This window comes from Protopterus annectens, chromosome 5.part1 (genome assembly GCF_019279795.1).
Source record: "Protopterus annectens isolate FY-2018-M chromosome 5.part1, PAN1.0, whole genome shotgun sequence".
In the NCBI taxonomy this organism is placed as follows: domain Eukaryota; kingdom Metazoa; phylum Chordata; order Ceratodontiformes; family Protopteridae; genus Protopterus; species Protopterus annectens.
Genome location: NC_056736.1, coordinates 330,313,486 through 330,324,703, shown reverse-complemented (window position 1 = coordinate 330,324,703; position 11,218 = coordinate 330,313,486). Strand labels below are relative to the sequence as shown.

General features: G+C 39.3%; 1 protein-coding gene across 2 annotated transcripts in view; it reads right to left on the bottom strand.

Annotated features, from left to right (window-relative positions):
• ZBTB20 (zinc finger and BTB domain containing 20) overlaps positions 1-11,218 on the bottom strand; it is a 607,056-nt gene that overhangs the window by 59,430 nt on the left and 536,408 nt on the right. For both annotated transcript variants that reach the window (XM_044073007.1, XM_044073006.1), the window contains one exon: positions 2,497-2,675. The gene's annotated coding sequence lies outside the window, so the exon portion shown is untranslated. The remainder of the gene's footprint in view (positions 1-2,496; positions 2,676-11,218) is intronic.

Here is an 11,218-nt window from a genome sequence, read left to right as displayed (position 1 = left end):
GGGAAAACTTTTGTAAGTCTTCATAAATCTTGATATGATGTTGTTGCAGTTGGACGGTATATTTGTTTTCATGGTGGACCATATAGGTCACATTTATATGTTCATATATGTAAGCAAATTTTGTAATAATATCTGCAGGCACCTCTAGGAGGATATATGATATTTACTATGGGCTCTTATCTTTGGATGTGAATGTTAAGGTGAGTTGTGTACTGAGTAAAAGGTTTTGAGAAGTTAGGATATGCACACATTTAATATGGGTGTGTTGCTGACATATTATGCTTATTTAACTGTTCCGCTGTTGTGTATTTAACTGACATAATTCATTTTAGTTAACAGTCTGGGAACAGGCACTGTCTGTATTTAAATGGATATATACATGGCTAGAGTACAAACATATTTAATTTTGATTAAGACATTATCCATATGGGAATATGGGATTATGAGTTTTCAAGAGATAGACAACTATAAAAGGACCGGTATTAAAATGAGAGCATATGATATGGTTGCTTGAGGGGCTGTGATAGTGCATTATATGGATATGCATATATTTTTTTTGTTTATTTACCCTCACATGGCAACATTCTGGGCTTAAGATCACATCTGTTTATATGAAGGGAGAATACAATTTCTAAATTTTAATATAGTTATATTTCTTTAGTTATAGTTATTTCTCTATTCTGTTTAGATTTACTAATGACAGTTGGATGGATGCAGCACTGCATTAAGGTGTATGTTTCAGTAGTTGAATGCGGCCAAAGGTATTATTTATAAGCAGACAAAGTAATATAAATGGACTGAGCACTAGTTTAGGGGAAGGTTATGTTAATGGGTGCTTTTTATATGTGGTGATGTACGTAATGACATATATATGGAGCTCGGCCTGGTGCCTGAAACGTCTGAACAAAGCTGACATATTTCGAAGAAATTTTGGATGTGTATTAACAGCTTATTCCGTTTAATTTTTCTATGTCTTTTGGGTTTCTAATACCATGATGGGAATGGACCATGTTCTTAAGTGAAGGTATGATTAAAGCTCATGAAATTAGTATTGTTTCAATCTTTGATGTTAGCCAAAGTTACCACCTATACTGAGTTATAAGTTGCTTATGGATTGTTGAATACATTATTGGGTGGAACATAGTGAAGCATAGGGTGTGATGGTGAACATTTGAAAAGACCAGCATTCCAAAGGAAGTGGCCTTTTAAATTATCATTAGGTTATGTAGGTCATGCTGAATATTTGAAACAATGTGGATAGTTTATGTAAATAGCTTGTAAATGCATTTCTACTGTGTGTAAGAATTTTCACTCTTCCCAAGCATTATTGCTGTTCAAAATAATACAGCTGATTTTTCAGAAAAGAACAACTTCCTTTGGAACATTCTCTTTTGGTGGTAATTCAGCCAGTGTTAAAGAGGTCAAGAACTACCAGTTTATCAGTGTCTTAATGGCAGCAAACATTCAGTACATTTCTCTCAAAGCCTGAATGACAGATAGTTACACAAACAGATGTTGCTTCTGATTACGATATCTGTGTTGATTGTTACAAGCCTGCTTACAATGTTACCTTCAAATCTTCTTCTTCTTTCGGATTTTCCCGGTTAGGGGTCACCACAGCGGATCATCTGTCCGCTCATGATTGGCAGTGGAGTTTTACAGTGTCGAGTTGCCAGCCCGGCGCCCAACCTTCCACAGAAGGCACACACATGCACACACTCACACCTAGGGCCAATTTAGAGTGTCCAATCCACCTACTGCATGTTTTTGGGATGTGGGAGGAAACCGGAGCACCCGGAGGAAACACATGCGACCACAGGGAGGACATGCAGACTCCGCACAGAAAGCACCCCAGTCGAGAATCAAACTGGGGAGCCTCTTGCTGTGAGGTGGCAATGCTAACCGCTGCACCACCGTGGCTGCCCTACAGTGTTACGTTCAAATAGAGTAAGAAACTGAGGCTCTAAGCAGTAAAAGCAGGATCATTTATTGTAGTGACAAGCACAGAATAACAACATTAAGCACTTTCACCTGGAACACTCCCAGGCTTCCTCGTTTTGAGTAAGTCTAGGAGTGTTCCTGGTGAAAGTACTTAACGTAGTTATTTTGTGCTTGTCACTACAATAAATTATCCTGCTTTTACTGCTTGGAGCCTCATTTTCTTGTTTTCATGGTGTTTTACTACTCAGAGACTCAAGAAGATTAAATTGACCCCTTGCTCCCCTTTAGAAGAAGTATGTGAGCTACCAGTGGGATGGATGAGCTGCCCCCCCAGTATTTTACATACTTTTCCAAGACAGCAGAGCTTATTCCTAAATCTGGGCTACATTAAACAGAAGTGTGACAGTTACACTCCCTTGGTGACTTGCCTCTGTTTAAGTCTTCATATGGCTGTTATGCCCTAGTGGTTGATATCCTGTGGTACGAAACAGAAAAACATTAAATAATACAACCCTTATCTATCTCCATAGGGATAGATACCCTGTAGTTACTTACGGTCAGATGACTCAGCACTGTGGTGTGCAGAGTGTTGGGATTATGATGCTGGTGATGTGGGACTGGAATTGCTACAGGAATGAGGCAAAGGGAGTCCAGCTTGTCACTGCTTTCACTTGACAGAGTAATGGCATATTCTGACAGAAACCTTCAGAGGCTCAGCAGTTTTGAGATACTTCCTGAAAGTAGATAAAGACACTGTTAACATACCAGCACCACAATGTGATTAGAAATCATGTTACCACACAATAATTTTAGATGAAAACCCATTCTGCTCTACACATTTATAGAGCTTATTTATGAACAGTAGGACTGCATAGACAAGAATTTCAGAACTGAAAAGAGCATAGTTTTAGAAATAGTGCAAATGTAAAACAGACATTGATTACACAGCATATAAAATCATCACTTTGATGCACTAGTACAATATTTCTGATGCATTTCTGCTGATATTAATTCATTAAGAAATATTTGTTCTATTGCAATGCCTAGGCATCTCCAGGCATTTACCACTATTTATTCTATGTCACTTAGGACAATTGCAAACGTGTCTGTTTCATGCCTGTCTCTGATGCCGTTATTAAACAATAACTTTCTGATAAAACTGTAATGTAAGCCAAATACTACTCACTGTAGGTGGTTATTTTACAATATAATACAGTTTTACTGCACTTTAAGTGGATAGTGTTTCTTTTTTTTCAAATGTCTCCTAGGGGCTATCATGCTTAAATATTCTTGTACAATATTTACTCTGATGGTAGAAAAAAAGTCTTTCAAGATTGTAAAGATTATCCAGAGATGCTTTATCCATGATGTCTGTAATTTTAATTCACAGATTTCTTTATTTCTAAAAATTTTGGTTTGTGGTATAGAGCTCACATTAGTTGAAGGAAAGATATGAGTGATGCAAGAACTGTAGATACACTCACTGGAACAAGAGAGGGGGACAGCGTCATAAGATATGTGCATGACACAAAAAGTAGTGACTTGACAACCATTAAAATAGATATAGTAGTTTTATTTGATAATTACTCCATGCATACTGTTGTGAACTAAAAAGACTCATAAAGGCAAACAGAAACAAACACAATGTTTAATTATTTTCATTATTATTGTCAGTCTGTGAGAAACAAATCACATTATTTTGTAGATGAAAAGAGAAATGCAGCACCATACTTGCCATTCAGCACACTATATATGCATGTAAACATGCATGTGTGCATGTTTTATGAGAATGTTATGTTTCCAAATGATATCTAGATGCCACCCAACTTGGCAAAATTGTTCCCTTTTAAACTGAACATGTTTGCAGCTGTGAATGCCTAGTAAGAACTTAGCTATGTGGTTGTGCACGCACCTGGTAGATAAAACTGAGATTAATTACACTGAAGACCTCATTGCTGCATAATTACTCCATTACTTATCTTCCCTTTCCAAAGGACCTTACTCATACTCTCAACTGTCCAGATTTTTAAAGAATGTCCACATTTTTGCCTCATATTTTTGGTTGGTTCCTCATAAAATTTGTGGTTTTCTGACAAATCAGTGAGGACTGATACCCCTACATAATGACATACATTTGAGTTTCAGGCTTCACCTACCCACAGCCCTTTATTCCCATTTTGCACATGGGGTCAGGGCTTCAGTTCAACAGTGACAACCATCTAGAGCCAAGGTTCCTTCAGAACATGCATGGCAACACATATCCTATTACTCTAGCAACCTTTTTAAGTTTATAAGAGTGATATTTAAATCATGTCCCAATTTTTGGTCCTTTGTCCCCCCATTATTTTAGTATTTGGCCAGATTTCTCACACTATGAGGTTGAGATATATGAACTTAGTCACTGCCAGTGCACAACCCTGAGTTATGGAAGAAGGGACGGTCTGAAGGAAGTGTTTATTTGTAATGCTTGTAACTGGAGAAGGACATATACATATATAATAAAACTCCAGTGATGTTTTGTTCATTCTGAAATACTTAAAAAGTAATATTTAAGTAACACCTCATATTAAAAAGTAATATTTAAGCAACACCTCATATCCACTTAGGATGGCAGAATATATTCCATTGTATCTGGAACTTTGCATTCATTGAACCCTAAACTATGAAAGAGATGTTCCATATAGTTACATGCAGCATAAGGAACACTGAACATATGCATATATGGAAAATCAATAGCTGATTCAGCAGGAAATGAAAAACTTTGAAAAAAATGTCCTGTTGGACGTTCATCATATTGGTCACTGAGGCATTAAACTTAGCTATTTGGTTTATATCCTGCCAAGAATATAATAGCCATCTGCCTTCCAAAGCTTTAGGGCAAATACCACGCACCCAAACCAATTGCCAGCCTGATATGAGCTGACTAAAATGACAGGTTTGGGCATCAAACCCTTCACAGTTCTCCAGCTGTTGAACAGAGTGCTCCTCTGTGGGCTTTCAAGGATCAGCAGTCAGCTTGTGCTGTTCCTTTGCTGGACAGATAAAGTTCCTTTGCGTGAAAAACCTTCCACATTAAAAAAAATGTTTTATCAAACTTTCCTGTTTAAGAAAGTTATTTTTAAGCTAGGAGTTTATGTTATAATGCACTGTCATGAGACCTCACTAGACTTTTAAACAGGAGTACACTTTTTTCTTGTTAGTTTAAAAATTGTTTAAAGTAATTGAAAACATTTTCTCTAGAAAATTGTGTTTGTTTTGCCTTTTTTGTGGCTGGAAAGTATTTTAAAGTGTGCTTTTTTACTGTGTTTTTATATGAAAAGCTACTTTTAAAGACTATACATTTTTAGTGGCTTTTGCTACTTGTTTAGCCTGGGAAAGAGGCATAATTTTCAGTTAGACCATTTTCAGTTAGATCATGGAACAAATTACTGAGACCATGGTCAGTCCTTCTTACAACCACAAAAAAGAAAAAGTTAAGCAAAAAGGCTTTGCCGCAACAGCAGGCTAGCAATTTGGCTCAGCCACATGTGGGTGGCTTTGCTGTTTGTTTCTCAGATCACTCATCTTTTACTCCGAATCCTGCTGGTGCAGCACCTACAGCCACCCTGAACTTGCAGTTCGCTGTATCTGCTGCAGCTGTTGGGGTTCAGTTAATGAGCAAAGGAGAGTCAATCTTGTTGGTCCTGGGAGAGGGAACAGGAAAGACTTCCTTGTTTTGGTCAAAATGTTGTGGCTATCACTGGAGAATCTGCTGCCTTTAAAACATTGTTGGTCCCATTTTTCCTGTCAAAAAGACACAGAAAACTGAGGATGAATCTACTCCTTCTCATATGTCCTTGGACAGGAGAAGTTTATTGGGTCTGGCTCATGGTTTAAGTCAGGCTACTGATCATTCTTATAAAGTGCTTTCTGGTAAAAGAAAGCGAGATACCTCTTTTCCTATAGATATTCAAGATTCTGAATCTGGACAGGAATATGAAGGGCTAGATATAAGGTTTTCTTCTCAGTTTTCTAATTCAGACTCAGAGCTGAGTTCAGTTTCAGAGGAGAGCTAAGTTTCTGATTCTCCCTGTGGGGGGGGGGGGTTATATTTCTCTGACATTATTCCCAGAATATGCCAGTGTTTTTGGTGGGAGACCACTGAGGTTTCTCAGTTCCTCAGAAAATACTATCAGCTGTTATGGATGGAATTTCCAGAACCTTCACCCATTCCCCCCAATTTTGTCAGTTTTGGAGGATGTGCATGTCACTGTCTGCAATTTTTCTGATAGTCAGCCAGCTGCCCCTAAAAAAGACAGATATAATTTATAAAATTCCTGAATCTTTTTAAGGTTTTATACACTCTTCACAAACTTGACCCAACAAATATAATTTTAGTTAATCCTACTGCTGCTAAATATTCGGCTAATTCCAGTCCTACTTTTTCTGACAAGGATGAGAAAATTGTTGATAAGTATGGGGAAAATGCGTATGTTTCTGCAACATTGATTCGTATATTGAAGTTTACTCTGACTAATTGTGAAAGTATGAGGAATCTTCTGTCTGCAGTTTCTTCTTGTGAAGAAAAATCTGCTTTAAATAATTTAGTTGTATCCATTGCACCACCCACAACTCATTCTTTAAAGTATGTGTATTACTCAGTTGAAACCTCTTCCAGGGCTACATCCATTGGTATTGTTTTGAAGAAGTTTACCTGGCTGTGTCATCAGAACCAACCAGATGATATGAAAAATTAGATTTTAAAATTTTCATTTGGATAGACATTTAGTTTTTGGTCCCTGTACTGCAGAGGCTATCAAAACATGTGATGAAAGGGATAATCTGAAAGAGGGACTCTGTAAGATTTTTCAGCCCTCTTTTTCCAAATTTTCTAAGGGATTATCTAAACCCTCATCTAGTTTTCACAAAAAAACAAAATAAACAATCACAACAAAATGTGGGTAAACAGAAATTTAAGAAGAAATGGCAACTGGATTCCAAAAAGAATTCAGGAACTCCCCAAAACCAAAGACAGTACAACAAGTCAGTATGACTATTTAAGATATGTTGTCCCCCTTCCTACCCTCACCATAGCAGTCCCTAATGCCTTTCAGAAAGTCTGAAGCTCTACTTTTCTCTTTGACAACAGATAGTTTCACACAAATGGGTGCTGAAGATCATTCATCAAGTTAAAGATGGCAGCAGAAGGAAATACTGTCTTTCCAAGGGTTAATTTCTCATCCAGCAGAACAGACTCTTTCATTTCTCCTTCTCCTTCAACACATGCTGTCCCAGGGAATGACAGAACCAGATCCTCTTTTCTAGGTTGGAAAAGTTTTTTTCTCAAGTATGTATTATTGTCAAAAAAGAAAATGCTTGGAGACCAGTTCTGGATCTTTCTTTCCTAAACCTATTTGTGATAGTGCCCAAGTTCAAAATGATATTACTTCACAACTTGTTATTCTTCCTCATTCACATTTGCTGATATCACTGGATTTAAAATATGTTTATCATGACATCCCTATTCATCCAAACATCAGGTGTTTCTTAAGGTTTTATGTGTCCGGAGCACATTATCATTTCTCTGCCTGACTATTTGGACTATCCACTACACCAAGAGTGTTCACAAAGTGCCTAGCTCCAGTTTTAGCTCATTGTCTGCTACAGGGTCTCCACATTTTTTCCATATTTAGATGACTTGCTTATACTTGCAAAGTTTTCTCTAAAGTGTCAGTAATCTCTCACTTGGGTGAGAGATCACTTATGCAAGCTGGGATTCCAAGAGAACATTCAAACGTCTTTTTTTGACTCCTTCACACAGGATTGTATTTCTAAGATATCAGCTAGACACCTCACTTCAAAAAGTGCTTCTTTTATGGGGCAAAATACATCTGTATCAATATCTATTTCTAAGATTTTACATTCAGAATTTGATCACTATGAGGAAATGCTTTAGGAGTTTGGGTCTGTTAGCAGCTATGATTCTAATGATTCCCCCTGGCAAGACACACATGAGAAAAATGCATTGGTATCTGATGTCTCTTTGGTCACAGCACCAACATCCCTGGTCATGTCAAGTTCCAGTGCTGGGATTTGTCAGAAGAAAAATCACTTGGTGGAGACAACAAATTTTCCTAAACCGTGGTCTCCCCTTCTCCATCCGTGCTCTGAAGCAGTCAGTCACCACTCTTCAGACATTGCCTGGGAGCAGTTTCAGAAGGGATAAAAGTGCAGGGTGTGTGGGACACCAAGGACAGATGCAAGCACATAAATATAAAAGAAATGCTTGCCCTGATCCCCATCCATGCTCTGAAGCAGTCAGTCACCACTCTTCAGACATTGCCTGGGAGCAGTTTCAGAAGGGATAAAAGTGCAAGGTGTGTGGGACACCAAGGATAGATGCAAGCACATAAATATAAAAGAAATGCTTGCCCTGATTAAGGCATTTTGATTCTCTGAATCACCTTTGGTCCCCTGTTTCAGACAATACCACAGTCATGTGGTGCATCAACATGCAAGGAGGAACCAGGTCGTACCCCCTTAGACTAGCCATGTTAGCTTGAGACATAGCTTCACAGCACAGTCTCACTCTAAAAACATCCTATATCACATCAAAGTAAAGTTGTGTGGCGGACAAGCTGAGCAGAAAAATGAAGACCCTCATGAATGGAAACTAGATTGGGGGGTTTCCAACATTTAATCCATCTGTGGAAATTTCCTCAAGTAGACCTATTTCCTCATCTTTGAACAATTGGCTGGCAAGATTCTGTTCCAGGACTCCATGTAAGAAGGCCTAGAGGACAGATGCCTTTTTCTTTCCTTGGACAGGAATGTTCCTGTATGCTTTTATACCATTTCCAAATATTTCCAGGGTACTTCTTAAGGTTCAGAAGGAATTCCCCAAGAACATTGTGGTAATTCCCTTCTATCTCAGACAACAGTCTATCCACCTTCTTTTGGAAATGGCTAAGGGGGTGTAGATGGTGCCCTGAATCTTTGGAAGCTGGACAGCTGTTATATCCTAGACAGAATATAACCCATAAAGCTAAGACTACGGCAGGAGTGATCAAGCAAACATCTACTGTTTATGCTAAGTTTATTTGCACAGCTGTACTTTCTTGACTCTGACCCTGTTGGTGCTGGGCACTTCTTGGAGCCAAAGTTTCAGGCCAAGGCTCTAGGGTCAGGTGGATTTGAATTGGACAGTGCCTAGCTGTCCAGCCTCAGTGTCAGCACTCGATATGGGACAGAGGATTCTCTCCCAATTAGAGACTTGAATTTCTGCTGCTTAGTCAGATCTACCCTGATCCTTTGGTCCGTCTTCTTCCTTTGGCTTGCATTAACTGAGTCTGGGTCAGCCCATCCAATTACTCTTCTAGCCTTCCGAGGATATAGGATCTCCTACTTCTTTGGTGTTTTCCAGTGTTTGCCCTCCCTGAGAGCTTCATTCAAAGATCAGATGTAAGAGTAAGCATCTTGGCTTTCCTGAGTCACAGAGGACTTTATTGACATAGTATCCTGGAGGCTGCGAATGGGAACCATATGTGGTGCAGACAATTCCCCATAGTCCAAAGTACTGATTACCCCCAAGGATAGACAGATTTGGAGCAAAGGTCCTGTGATGGATGCCATTGTGGTTGCAGCTGCCACCAAATAGGAGATCACTGAGGAGAGCTCTAAGATCCATCCCTCAAATAAGGAGTCTCATGCTTTGGCTCATCTAGGGTAGCACACCTATGTGTCAGCCACCTTCTCATTGTATGCACTGAACTATTTGGGTCATTTGACAAGGCTGCAGAGATATGGTTCTGAAGATGTCAAAGTCATTGCACTGTAGCAGGCTCAGAAATCTGTTATGCAGTTCATCTCCAATATGTCAATAAGACTTCTTTCAAATTCTACTGATGGGACAGACTGAACAGCAGGCACTGGTATTATGATCTGTTATCATGCTCGGATGTATTTACTTAACACTGCAAACTGCCTTAATACATCCTTTCTAAATGTGGTCAATGATGGTTCCACTCTTATTGGTAAAAAAAAATCAAAAAAACTTAGACCAGTAGCAAACATGAAGGGAAGATGCTGTCTACTGTTGGAGAATGTTACTCCACCACACAGAGGTCCTTTTATTGGAAAAAGAAGGGTGGCAAAAGTCTCTTCTTTCATAAGTAGCAGCAGCTTTCCCAGGACACTGTTGGTGATGGTGACCCCGCCCCATGGCAGGAGGGACTTCAACGGACACCGTTCTATGGACAGAGGTCATCTGCAGAACAAGGGCTTCTGGAGTCCTTGCTTCTGAGGGGGTCTTCCTGACTGCCTCTTAATGGGCAAGTGGAGGACACCTGGGTCTCCACCTAAAAGATAAGAAAACCATCAATTTAGATGGTTGGGTGTTGAGGGCATATCCAGTGGTTACTTAATTTCCTTTGTATTTGCTTCAAAGGAGAATTAGACATCCATTACCAATGTTTCAAGTCATCAGCAAAGGAAAGCAGTTGCAGAAATAAAAAAGCTGTTGTGAAACTGAGTAATCCAAGAAGTCCCTCCAGACCAAAGAAGATCCAGTGTCTACTCAAGATTCTTTTTAGTACATGACAAGAACAAGGGCCTCGGGCCCATTTTCTGCCTCAATGCATTAAATTGTTATGGGAACCAGACGAAATTCTGGATGGTCACAATGTGGTTTATTTCCTTTCGGTTGATGAGGGATGACTGCATGTGCTTAGAAGACCTCAAGGATGCCTACATCAACATAAAGATGTTGAGGAATTTCAGGAGGTTTATGATCTTTCATCTGGAAGTCAGTCATTACCAGTTCTGGCCTCTACACTTTGGTCTCACTAAAGACCTCCCTGGGTGTTCAGCAAGTGCATGGCTGTGGTCACAGTTTGGCTCAGGCTACAAGGATTACAGATCTTCCCTTATCTGGACTGCTGGATCCTCACAATGACCACCAGAGCATCTCTAATCCAAGACCAGAATTATTTGTTTCAGTTAAATCTATCCTTGGACATCACTGTGAACTACAAAAAATCTATCCTGCAACTAGTTCAGACCCTGGAATTCATTGGATGCCATCTTGATACCACCCGTCACTGCTCAATATTATCTTATCCAATGGACTTTCCCATCCATCTCACTATGTTTTCTACCACCACATTGACTGGTGCTGGAATCCCATCTACTATAGGCAGATTGCCCATTTATTCTATCTCAATCACTGGACACAATTACTTCGGACACATCTCTCCTGGGGTGGGCAGGGGGCATTTTGAAGGGAAGACAGTCCAAGGTG